The sequence below is a fragment of the Stenella coeruleoalba genome (assembly GCF_951394435.1).
Source record: "Stenella coeruleoalba genome assembly, chromosome: 5".
Taxonomy (NCBI): domain Eukaryota; kingdom Metazoa; phylum Chordata; class Mammalia; order Artiodactyla; family Delphinidae; genus Stenella; species Stenella coeruleoalba.
Window position 1 is genome coordinate 98,385,106 of NC_137150.1, and position 12,426 is coordinate 98,397,531.

Here is a 12,426-nt window from a genome sequence, read left to right on the forward strand (position 1 = left end):
TGGACAGTATATGATACGGTCACCCTAATAAAAGGACACAAAGACAAATTATGGTTCTCTTTGAAGCAAGAAGTCACAGGCAGGGGAAGACCTTGGCATCCGAACAGAGAAAAAAATGGTAACAGAGAAAATATCCCTACTAATCGCCCAGCAAAGACTGTGGGTATATGAATGTCAGTTTTCAAGGTAATCTAGGGACTCAAGGACACAGCCAAAGACAGCCCAGGATAACAGGGCTGCCAACAGATGCCACTGCCAAAGCTCCAGGAAAAGTAAGAGCTGGAGGAAAAGCAAAATACACAGGGAAACTTGGCAAGAGACTCCTTCAGCTACAATAAGCAAAACAAAAGACAACCCAAAGAATGGCTTGGGCTGCTTTGTATGGCCTTGGAGGCCGTGCACCACCCAGCGACAAGGGTGCCATCCCACAGACTACGATGAGAATGCCACTCTCTAGAGTTGAACAATACACAATCTACATGTGGCAGCCTCAAGAGTAGCATTATTCCAGCTTCTCTGTGCCCACAGAGAATATAATTTTTGATATGCACACTTTTAATTAATTACATTTCTTTTCTGAAATGCCTACAGTCTGTTCAATCATTCATATGGTTTATTCAGGTTATGTGCCAAGAAGTCCATGGTATTCATTACTTGGCAGCCTTGAAGAAAGGTAATCTCTCCATCCCACCATCAAGGAAAAAAGTATATCATAGACTGCATTTAAAAAATAAGGAAGGGCCTTCCCTGCTGGCGCAGTGTTTAAGAATCTGCCTGCCAATTCAGAGGACACAGGTTCGATCCCTGGTCCGGGAAGATCCCACATGCCACGGAGCGTCTAAGCCCGTGCACCACAACTACTGAGCCTGCGCTCTAGAGCCTGCGAGCCACAACTACTGAGCCTGCGCACCGCAACTACTGAAACCCGCGCACCTGGAGCCCGTGCTTTGCAATAAGAGAAGCCACTGCAATGAGAAGCCTGCGCACTGCAATGAAGAGTAGCCCTCACTCACCGTAACTAGAGAAAGCCCATGTGCAGCAACAAACATGCAACACAGCCAGAAATAAAGTTAAATTTAAAAAAAAAAAAATTAAATAAAAAAACAAATAAGATAAAGTGGTGAAAAAAGATTCATTAGGGATTCTCCCATACTGTGGGAAAATTCATAAACTACGTTCTTATCAGTTCACAGGCCCTATCACTGCCTTTGTATAATATTCTTTTGCTTGACAATTAAAGACCATCACATGTTATATGGTGGGCAAGGATAGTCAAGGAGATTGCATTTATTATAATCCTGATATCGTTAAAACAGGCATCTTTCAAATCATCATGGAAAATAAATATAGTACTAGTATATTCCAAACTCTCTCACAGACAACAGGTACAAATGAGGAATTCATTTACATTAATACCCACAAATTACAATGTCTTCAAGCCCCTCCTTTTGTTGCTAGAACTAAATGGAGAAATAAAATTTTCTTTGACAAAAGGGTCAGGGGTGGCTGAATTAAAATGTAAATGAGGAATCTTAATGATCTAAAATGATTTTTTTTTTTTTTTTTTTTTTTTTTTTTTTTTTTTTTTTTTTTTTGCGGTACGCGGGCCTCTCACTGTTGTGGCCTCTCCCACCGCGGAGCACAGGCTCCGGACGCACAGGCCCAGCGGCCATGGCTCATGGGCCCAGCCACTCTGCAGCATGTGGGATCCTCCCGGACGGGGGCACAAACCCGCGTCCCCTGCATCGGCAGGCGGACTCCCAACCACTGCACCACCAGGGAAGCCCTAAAATGATATTTTGACAGTTGTCAGGAGGTGGAAAAAAAACAGTATAGTTTGTATGGTAGCTAGTAACTCTTAAGATCATACTTTGCATGTTCCCACCTTCATGCCTTTGTCTACACCATTCTCTTCTCTGATCATGTCCTAACCTTTCAACCTACTGAAATCCTGTTAATCTTCAAGGCCTCTTCTCTGAAGCTTTCCAGATTCCTCCAACAAAATGCAATGTCTCCAACCACTACATCTACACCTATTTCATGGTATGCACAGGACTCCACTTTGTATCACATATATTTGTATGGCTGTCCAGTCATCTCTAATAAACTTCCCAAACTTATGAGAGAGCCATTCTTTATTCATATTTGTATCTTACTATAGTATTGAGAGGAATATGCTTAAACATATTATAAATGACTTAATATTCATTTAATCAGATTAGGAAATAGGGAATAGCAGTCTTTAATTCTATATTCAGCATTCATGAAAGCAACTCTTATGCCAATTTACAACAAAATCTTTTCAATACACAGTCATCTTAGAATATGGTCACTGTGGACCTGCCTTATGTTTTGTTTTGGCAGGGTTGTGGTGCTTCCCTCCCCACACACATACACATCAGTTAGGATTGCATTTGGTTGCAAATAACAGGAACCTGAATATGTAGACTTTACTAAATAGGGGTTTATTTTTTATTTTTATCCTGTATCATGGGCTTTAGGACAGAAACTAGTGGCAAAACCTGGAAATAGAAGGGTGGTACCTAGAATCTAAAAAAGAAGACAATTTTTCTGAGTCAAAAGAGTCACGATTCTTTCATTGATACATTATTAATTCACCAAACTTTTATTGAAAACCTACTATGGTGCTGTCTACTGGCAAGAGACACTAAAATTAGTATAAAATAGTCCATGATCTTTAGCAACAAAAATTTAGTAACTTAGAATGTAAGCATTTGTGTAGAATGACAATCACAGTTAAGCCTGGATCTTAAGATCCCTGTGATCTTAAAGCAATGGTCTATGGATCACTTCACAGTAAGGTTTAAGGAAAAAAAATGAAGCTCCCAGAAGGGATTCTCGAAAACCTTTAACCTAGGCTAAGAGAAGCCAACAGTGTAAAGTGATATTTGTGATTTCCAGTAACTTTTCATAGTTTGTACCATGCCATTTATTCACACTGTGGGGAGGTGTAGGTGGACTTCACACAATTGGATGTAGCAAAGCAGCTGAAAGCATGGAGGAGGGGAGGAGGTGGGGCAAAGGAGAGACACAAGCATGACTTTTGACAGAGAAATTGTTCCTTTTGGGGTTATGGTAGTGAAGGGTTATTCTAAGATCTACTGGTAGTTGAAAAGAAATGCCATCAGGACCTAGTTTATTTTATCACAGATTTCTCATATGTTTCATTAGAAAATTTCACAGTTTTGTTGTCAAACTGACTCAGTGGAAAAGAGCCTGCCACTTAGGTTGGCACCAAGTCAGTACATGCTCTCACCCACCTAGTAAGTAGCTGTTAAAATGCAAACAGAGCATTGGGACTCCAGGGATATGGGATGAAAGTACCCACTGACCAAGCCTGCTTCACTGAGATCCTCATCAGGCCCAAGACAAAATTTAAGTAGCATAGTACTGGCATGGGAGAATGTTCCAGAATCTCAGAAAGTTTCAGAACATTTCATTTATTTTTATTTATTTATTTATTTATTTATTTTTGTGGTACGCGGGCCTCTCACTGCTGTGGCCTCTCCCGTTGCGGAGCCCAGGCTCCGGACGCGCAGGCCCAGCGGCCATGGCTCACAGGCCCAGCCGCTCCACGGCATGTGGGATCCTCCCGGACCGGGGCACGAACCCGTGTTCCCTGCATCGGCAGGCAGACTCCCAACCACTGCGCCACCAGGGAAGCCCTCATTTATTTTTTAGATACACATTGTGGCTTGGAATTGTGAAAGCAGGATGGTGAAAGGGCACTAGAGTCCTGTAGTTCAATATGTAGACTTTCATTTATTTACCACCTCTCCCCCCATTTTCAGCTCTGATTCTTAAATTCCAGGCCTTCTGCCTGATAGTCCCTCAATTTACAAAACTCTAGCCCTTGTCCTTATTGGCATATACTTTCCTAATTCTTCTAATGTCATTTTAATATCATTTTGAGGCGGGAATAAACATTTGTGGTTAATCCACCACTTTTTTTTGTTTGTTTTGCGGTACGCGGGCCTCTCACTGTTGTGGCCTCTCCCACCGCGGAGCACAGGCTCCGGACGCGCAGGCTCAGCGGCCATGGCTCACGGGCCCAGCCCCTTCGCGGCATGTGGGATCCTCCTGGACCGGGGCACGAACCCGTGTCCCCTGCATCGGCAGGCGGACTCTCAACCACTGCGCCACCAGGGATGTCCAATCCACCATTTTTAACTGGAAATTAATCTCTCAGAATCTTTAATCCCTTGTGGGACTCCGTTCGGCAAAGATAAGGAATGCCAATACATTCTCTGAACACTAAATTCAATGCTATACAACTCCAGGACCTGGGCTTGTGCACCTTTCAAAATATGCAAGACAATTTTTTTATGAACTTTCAGAAAATACAAGAGGTAAAATGGACATTTACGAGCACAGTTTTCAAAATAACCATCTGTATCAAATGACAATTTTGTAACAAAAAAATTAAAATGCACTTTTATTAGGTACTTGTTGCCTGTTGGTAGCAAGCTTTAGAAAATATCTAGGTCACTGAGTGATATAAGCAAAATTCTCAGAATAATATGGAGGCAGTGTGGTCAAGCGGAAAAAACAGGATCGCTCACATGAGGCAGGCTTGGAGTCTCAACCCAGCTGAGTCCTGGCCTAATCACACTGAACCAGTGTGTCCATGTGTGAATAATTATAGTTCACTGAGATGCCATGAAACATCAATAACATGTAAAATGCCTAGTAGAGGTAGATGCTCACGAAATGTGAGTCCCCTTCTCTTCCTCTTCTGGCTGAGGTCCCTGATCATGGGAGGTGACCCAGTATTAGAGCACGTGATTCTTCAGTTGCTGTAGGAGAGTACCTCATCCTGATCACAAACAGCCTTATGATGAATCCTGGTGACAGGAAATTGTGTGCAACTAATTCCTACCATGAGAAAGCTGTACCCACTGTGACAGGCAAGCTGCTTGCTGGAGACCGAGGGGCCCATTAAGCAAGCACTGCATCTGACCTGTTGCCGGGGTTTTAGACACTGCCCTGCAGCCTGGCTTGCTGCCCATTGCTCCTGGCGGCTGTGAATCAACATTGTGACAGAGAGGGCACTGGGTCAACTACATTCCATTAACGGATCAAAGTGTTTTCTTTTAGACTCTTACAGCAAAGCAGATAGAAGATGGAAGATATACAGCTTAGAGTGGACACAAGCGTGGCAGAAACAGACATATAAGGATTTTTCAGCGTAAATCTGAAAAAGCCAAAGACCCTAATGAACTCACACTGCCTGGTTGTCAGAATTAAATCTTCTGGCCCAATGGTTCTCAATGTTTTCCCCACCACTACTCAAAGGAGTCCACAGGTTTATATAAGGGGGCCCTCAGAACTTGTGAAGCCTCATCAGGTGATTCTGTTGGAACTCACCAACTCAGTAGAGTAGCTCATTTATTCCACAGTCCAGGAAATTGTGTCATAATTTTTATGCAGCTTGTTTTTAAATCAATTTGGAAACCTGATGGAGAAAAAATTAACATTCATTGGTAAGCTGTAGAATTCCGAGTTTTTTTACCTTTTTTTTCAAGGATATTTTACATTCTCAAGATATTATCAATGACAATTCATACTGTCTTCTCCTAAATACAGTTTTCTTATTTATTAGCTACCTTAGGTCCATGAAGATAATTTTTTTTTTTTTTTTTTTTTTTTGCGGTACGCAGGCCTCTCACTGTTGTGGCCTCTCCCGTTGTGGAGCACAGGCTCCAGACATGCAGGCCCAGCGGCCATGGCTCACAGGCCTAGGCGCTCCACGGCATGTGGGATCTTCCTGGACCAGGGCACGAACCCGTGTCCCCTGCATCGTCAGGCGGACTCTCAACCACTGCACCACCGGGGAAGCCCCATGAAGATAATTTTTAAAGAAAGATATTTAGAGATTACTCACTTTACCTTTCATGAATGTTAGCCGCCTCTTGTACTGATTTGGTTTGGGAAAATAAAGGTGGGATTTATTTCATATGATAGAATGGAATGAGATTCACAACTATGAAGATGATTCTAGGACCGTGAAAAAAAATCTTGACAGGTAAAGAAGGGCTTAAATTCTCTACACACAGAATATATAGACATACATGTTGGGAAGTAACTTTCAGGAGAGAATATGTGATTACAGATGGGATTTGAGTGGAATATTTTAACAGATCTTTAAACATGGCTTGTTTGTTTCATTTTGTTTTCCATTAGGACACAGATGGTGTTAAAAAATTTCATTCTGGGCCATGTTTAATTTCTCTAAATGGACAGCTGCCATAAGCATGTATGTTAAGAGTTTGTTCATTAGGAGAGAATTTCAATTTAATTATATACAGTATTGCATGGCTCTCTGTTGGGGATATTATTTTGTAGGTGATTTAATTAATTCCATGCATATGTGACTATCTAACAGTTTCTAGAGCGAGTGGATATACTTATATTGTGATAGGAATTACTTTGTTAATATTATTTTTACATATGTGAATAATCGTACATGACAAAAGACCAAATTGAATACTGAATTACCTTATGTCTGCTATTTGATTTGGGGGAAATAAAATCACTTTTACTGTTTCAAATCAAACAGCTAAACAAATAGTTAAACTTTATCATTAGATGGGGCTGTTAATATCTGAGCATCTTCCAAATGAGATCTAGGTAAATAGGAAATTCATGATATTTTGTTACTTATGACTTTTTGTAACTTAATAATTTATATATTTTACCAAGGCCTTCTCTCACTCTCCATTTTAGTCAAGTTAGTAGTAGCAAATACAATGATTATATTTATCCAAAATGAATCTACATATTCTCAGATCTACAAATAGGAACTAAGCTTTGATTTAAAGGGATCACCAGTAAATAATGCCATATATATGGTGAGAAAATAGTTTTATTTATTCAAAATTGTATGAGCACTAGGCATGTACTGTCCTTCAAGATTAAAAAAAAAAATTAGCTAGGTCAGGGAGATTATATTCTGCTTTGTTTCTCTCCTAGGAGTTATCTTGGTCTGCAATCAATCCTTCAGAAAAATCCCTCACATTTTCACTTTTGTGCAGTATGTTAACTATGAGCAAAATGATAGTGTATGTCAGTCAAATGTAAAGCATTACTTCTATTGGTTTTAAAACCTGATGATTAATGCAGAAGCTCATGGCAAATCAGGTTAATCTGAGCAATATATTATTTCCTTTTAGTCCACAATCTGTCACTTCACAAACCATGGTTAATAGAATGCCCCAAATAAAAAGATCTGTTTAAATGAAAATGTATAATATATTCTGCATCTCATTTATATCTTATTGTGTTGAAAGGTAGGCTAACATTAGCTAGTCTGTGAATAGGATATGAAGGAGATGATATACTTGTTTTAGAAGACTTAGGTATTCCTTTTAAACACTAAATTTCCAAAGGCTTGCAATTATTTAAAATATTAGCTCCTATTTTACTGACTTATTGCATTTAAAGAATCTAAATTAGAATTTAATTAAAAGATCCAAAAGGAATCGTTGAAAGAATATGCACATTAAAAACAATCCCTAATAAAGAAGGTGTGGCACATATATACAATGGAACATTACTCAGCCATAAAAATAAATGAAATTGAGTTATTTGTAGTGAGGTGGATGGACTTAGAGTCTGTCATACAGAGTGAAGTAAGTCAGAAAGAGAAAAACAAATACCGTATGCTAACACATATATATGGAATCTAAAAAGAAGGGTTCTGAAGAACCTAGGGGCAGGACAGGAATAAAGACGCAGATGTAGAGAATGGACTTGAGAACACGGGGAGGGGAAGGGTAAGCTGGGACGAAGTGAGAGAGTGGCATGGAAATATATACACTACCAAATGTAAAATAGATCGCTAGTGGGAAGCAGCCGCATAGAACAGGGAGATCAGCTCGGTGCTTTGTGACCACCTAGAGGGGTGGGATAGGGAGGGAGGGAGGGAGACGCAAGAGGAAGGAGATATGGGGATGTATGTATATGTATAGATGATTCACTTTGTTATAAAGCAGAAACTAACACACCATTGTAAAGCAATTACACTCCAATAAAGATGTTAAAAAAAATAGAAAAAAAATCCCTAATTCTATTCTCTTGGATCCTAGAAAATAAAAAGTAGAATTATTGTATTATTATTCACTTGTGCTAGTATAATAGATGTCAGCTACCTGGATGATTCCAAATCTTCTAGCTTGCTACAATCACCTGGTCCTTTAATACTTCAATAAAATTGTTCGAATATCCTGACTTACCTAGGGACGGAATTCTAGTCTCTTGTTAAGAAATGGGGAGTGGCATAGCGGTTTAGGTTTCACCAAATCTCTGGTTCTAGGAGTCTCCTTCTTTCTCTGAATTTTTGATCTCCGCTCTCATTTCACCTCCTGAGGAAGCAGCCCTTTTCCATATAGGATCAGTAAGCTCTACAACCTGATTGTGCCCTGTCCAACTTGTGTGCAACTCCCCTTTTCCCAAAATTTCACCCAATCTATGCTGTGACTATAGCAAACTTAATGAAGAATTTGGGAGGAAGGTGGTATGGGGGTGGCATATGCCTCAAACAGCTAGAATTATTTATCAAACTATCTTTCAAAGCATTTTTGCATTCCAACCACTGGGGAATTTGCACTATTTCTCGCCTCTCCTCAGCTCCAGCTTCCGTTCAAATCACTGGCCAGTTTTATCTCCTCTGGCCTCCCCCTTCTCCTTCCTGGTAAGACCACCCTCCCCCTCCAAGGTCCCATTAGCTCCTCTCACAGAACAGAACTGGAGCTCTTCACCCAGCCCCAGTTCATAAAGGCATTGCTGGGCAGGATAAGGGGGTGTGAGGCATACCCTTTAAACCACACTCCTGCTCAGCACAGACAATGCTGTCCCAGACAGGAATTCTGTAGTCATCAATTTCCTCTCCCCCCTATAATAGGAAGTGATTTAGGGATTAAGGACTTAGAATTTGGCTGTGAGACGAGAGCGAGCAGCAGACAATGAGAATTTGGAAGAATTGTCAACCTTTATGCATATAACGAGACCTAAACATCTTCTGCTCCAGACAAGGAAACTGAGACCTAAAGAGGTCAGGAGCCTTACTGGAGGTTATATAGCACTTTCAAGTTGTATACAACTGTCTGGTCCAGAACTGTTTCTATGAGCTCATGAAACAGCTTGATTTCTCAGAAGCCAAACAACATTTCATCTCTATATGTTTAATTCTAGACTGTGCTGCCAGCAAAGGTCCCAGAGGAAAGAATACAGGCATATAGAGCAGGGAAGGCACGCAGCTACTGCACACCTAAATCATATTATTGCAAATACTCTGGTATGTTCAATTTTCAGTTCTCTGGTAACCATTCATGTGTAATTAATCCTCTAATTTGTCGGCATGATGTTGATCTTACGGAGGGCACTTTTCACTTAAATCCTTTGCAGCTTTCATCAGAGATAAAATGTCAAGCTGAAGCCTCCTTGTTCTGACCCAGAAGAAAGTGAACTGGTTAAATTTCTTATGTTCCTAGAAAAACCAAGGAGGGTGGGTTGGGGAAGGAGAGGTAGAAAGAGAGAGAAATGCTTGTAATGGAGGAAGAGGCAAATGGAAAATGATCACAGCCAGCCATGTTGCTGAAATATGCCAAGAAAAACGATTTAACAGCATTATCCACTAGTAGAAATTCAATATCTTCTATAAATTAGGTTCTAACACTTCTGTCTTAAATTTGCCATAACAGATACCTAAAGAAATAATTTATAAATATCAAGGAAATAGGAGTAATAAACCTGAGAGCTACATTTGACTGACATAACTCACTGAAAGAAGCTTACAAGATAGAAAAATGTATCCAAAGCACTTCCCTTCAGGGAAAAGTAGAAAGTCTCCTCAGCACAATTCAGACATTTAGTAACAATCTTGGTTGTAAACATTTATCCAAACAGTCAACAGGACAAAGAAAATGCTCCTGTGAAAACAGTAACCAGATCTTAGGGCTCTGGTCTTTGAAGTTTGAAATATTTCCCCAGAACTGCCACATTCTTCTTTCTCCTATTCCTCTAAAAGATCACAAAAGTAAATTCTCTTTTGTTCCCTCTTTCTGTTATCCTGCCAAAAATACACACTTACTGATAAAGCCCATCAGTGATTCATTACATACCATCATCCCAAGGTTTCCACTATAAATGCCATATTAAATGAGCCTCTTCTGTTTTATTAATGCATAACAGACATTTAATAGCAATGATGGTGCCAATGATTCTTACTGTATCATACCATTGAAACCCAGACGTTTCTGTACAGACAGAAGCAAAGACACTAGCCCCCAGGTTCTTTTTCTCCATCATATTTCCTTAGCAGTGGCAGAGCTGGGATTCATTTGGAAGCAGAAACAGTGGGATGTAACCTTTCTTTTCATATTTCTCCTTTTCTCTACAGATCAATTCCATTTTCTCTATTCCACCACTCATTATCAATTGAGAGAAGAAAGAAAGAATGAGAGAAAGAGGAAGAGAGAGAGGACAAAAAGGGGAGGACAGTCTGGGAATTAATTTAGGCTGAGAATCTATACTTATTTTTAAATTTCTTAACATAAACTAAACAAATACATGAAAATAATACACATTTTAATTTTCTTGAATTTCGTATATAACTACCCCACTAAGGCTTTCCTAAAGCCTTAGTCTTCCCCAGAGCCTTCATCCAAAGCATTAATTCATTTACTGGTCAACGAATAGAGTCCACCATGACTCGTACAAGTTATAGTGCATGTGAATGAACTCCTGTGCGGTGAAGACACTGCTCGGTTTGTGTTTTCTTTGTTGGTCTTGTCCCCAAGGAAACCTCTAAAGCACATATCTTTCTAAGACTCTGTAGGAAGGAGCTGGGACCTGGATCTCCTTTGTGAAAGCACTTTAGCTTCTGGGGGTCTCTGGCTGCTATGATGATGGCCTCCTCTAGACCTATCCACTTTGGGTCCTGATAAGAATCCTCAGTTCTGACCTGGCCCAGGCATCTGGGTCATGTGGGTTAATGGTCCTGGACAAGTACTGTTCCCCCTGTTTCAGCAGATGTCAGCCCCTAAACATACCAAGTCCCAGAGGCAAGGAAGGTGACAAAATTGGCCAGAGCAGCATGTAGGCAGTGAGAAAGTTCACATAAACTAGAATTCCACTCTACCCAGGCATTATCCTAGAAATGAGTGCCTGTTATAGTCCACTGGTGTGAAGTCTTACAAGATTTTGGTCTTCTCAGAGCAGTCTTCTGTCATCATTTTTGCAACTTAGTAGAATGACAATGACCAGAAGTGGGGAGAGAATAGAGGCAGAAAGAGCTTCAGTGCCTTCCCACATCTGTGCTATACCTATAATTCCCTCATACAGACAGCAATAGGGCCTCCACAGATGTTCTCTAGCCAGAGTTCTGTTCTCTGTATTTCCAAAGCAAAACCCAGGAAACTGAAGCATAAGAATACATATCAAAATTGTCAAATGGTATCAGTCACCAAGAATGTCTGATTTCACCTCTGTATAACTCTAATTTGTCTCTTTCTCATCCCCTTCCTGCCACTGACCTCATTTAGAACCTCTTTGCCTATATATTCTCCACTTTTAATAACCCTTTAAGATACCAAAGGGTCAATAAAACAGGAATGAAAAAAAGGGATGAAAAAATATAAGTGTTCCTACCTCTTGTTTTAGGTATATGTAGGTATACCTAGTCGGGATCTTTTCATCCTCTGTTAACAAGGAATAGAGGTGCCTATGGCCCAGTTTTTCCTGGTCCAGGAAGCCTTCTATAACCTGTTAGCTCACAGGTGAATCCTCTCCCTCTGGTGCAGTTCTATGTAGTCAATAGAATGCCATACTGAGATTCACAATATCTTGTTCTGTCTACCACCTCTATGACCTCAAGGTTATCACTCAATGCCTGATGAAAGGAATTGTCCAACAAACAAGATGGGTTGTCTCAGAGAGACTATCTATCCGCAGAAGTCCTAGCACATGACTGACGGCCTGCCACATTAGTACATCATGTTCATCAGGCCCAGTACTGAACTCATGATCTTGTCTTCTACTTCCTCCTCCAACCAGTTTCCATTCTCACATTCCCTTGTTGTATGATAGGCACTGCCTTCTACCTAGAAACCTGAGCATCTTCCTCAACTCCTCCTTACTCCCCACATCTAATCAGTACGACATTCATAAATATTCCTTGGAAAGTCTCCCCTTTCCAAGCCCACTGCTACTGCAGTTCAGACTCACCATCACTCCCTGTAGCTGTACAAAATCACTGGACCAGTCTCCAGACTGGCTCTTCCTGGCCTCCAGAATTGCTCTTCCTCCAGCCCATTCCTCACCTACCTGTCTGGTTGAGCTTCCTAAAATAAAAATTTGATAATATCACTCTTTCTTAGAGCCCTTTAGTTGTTTCTTAATGTTACT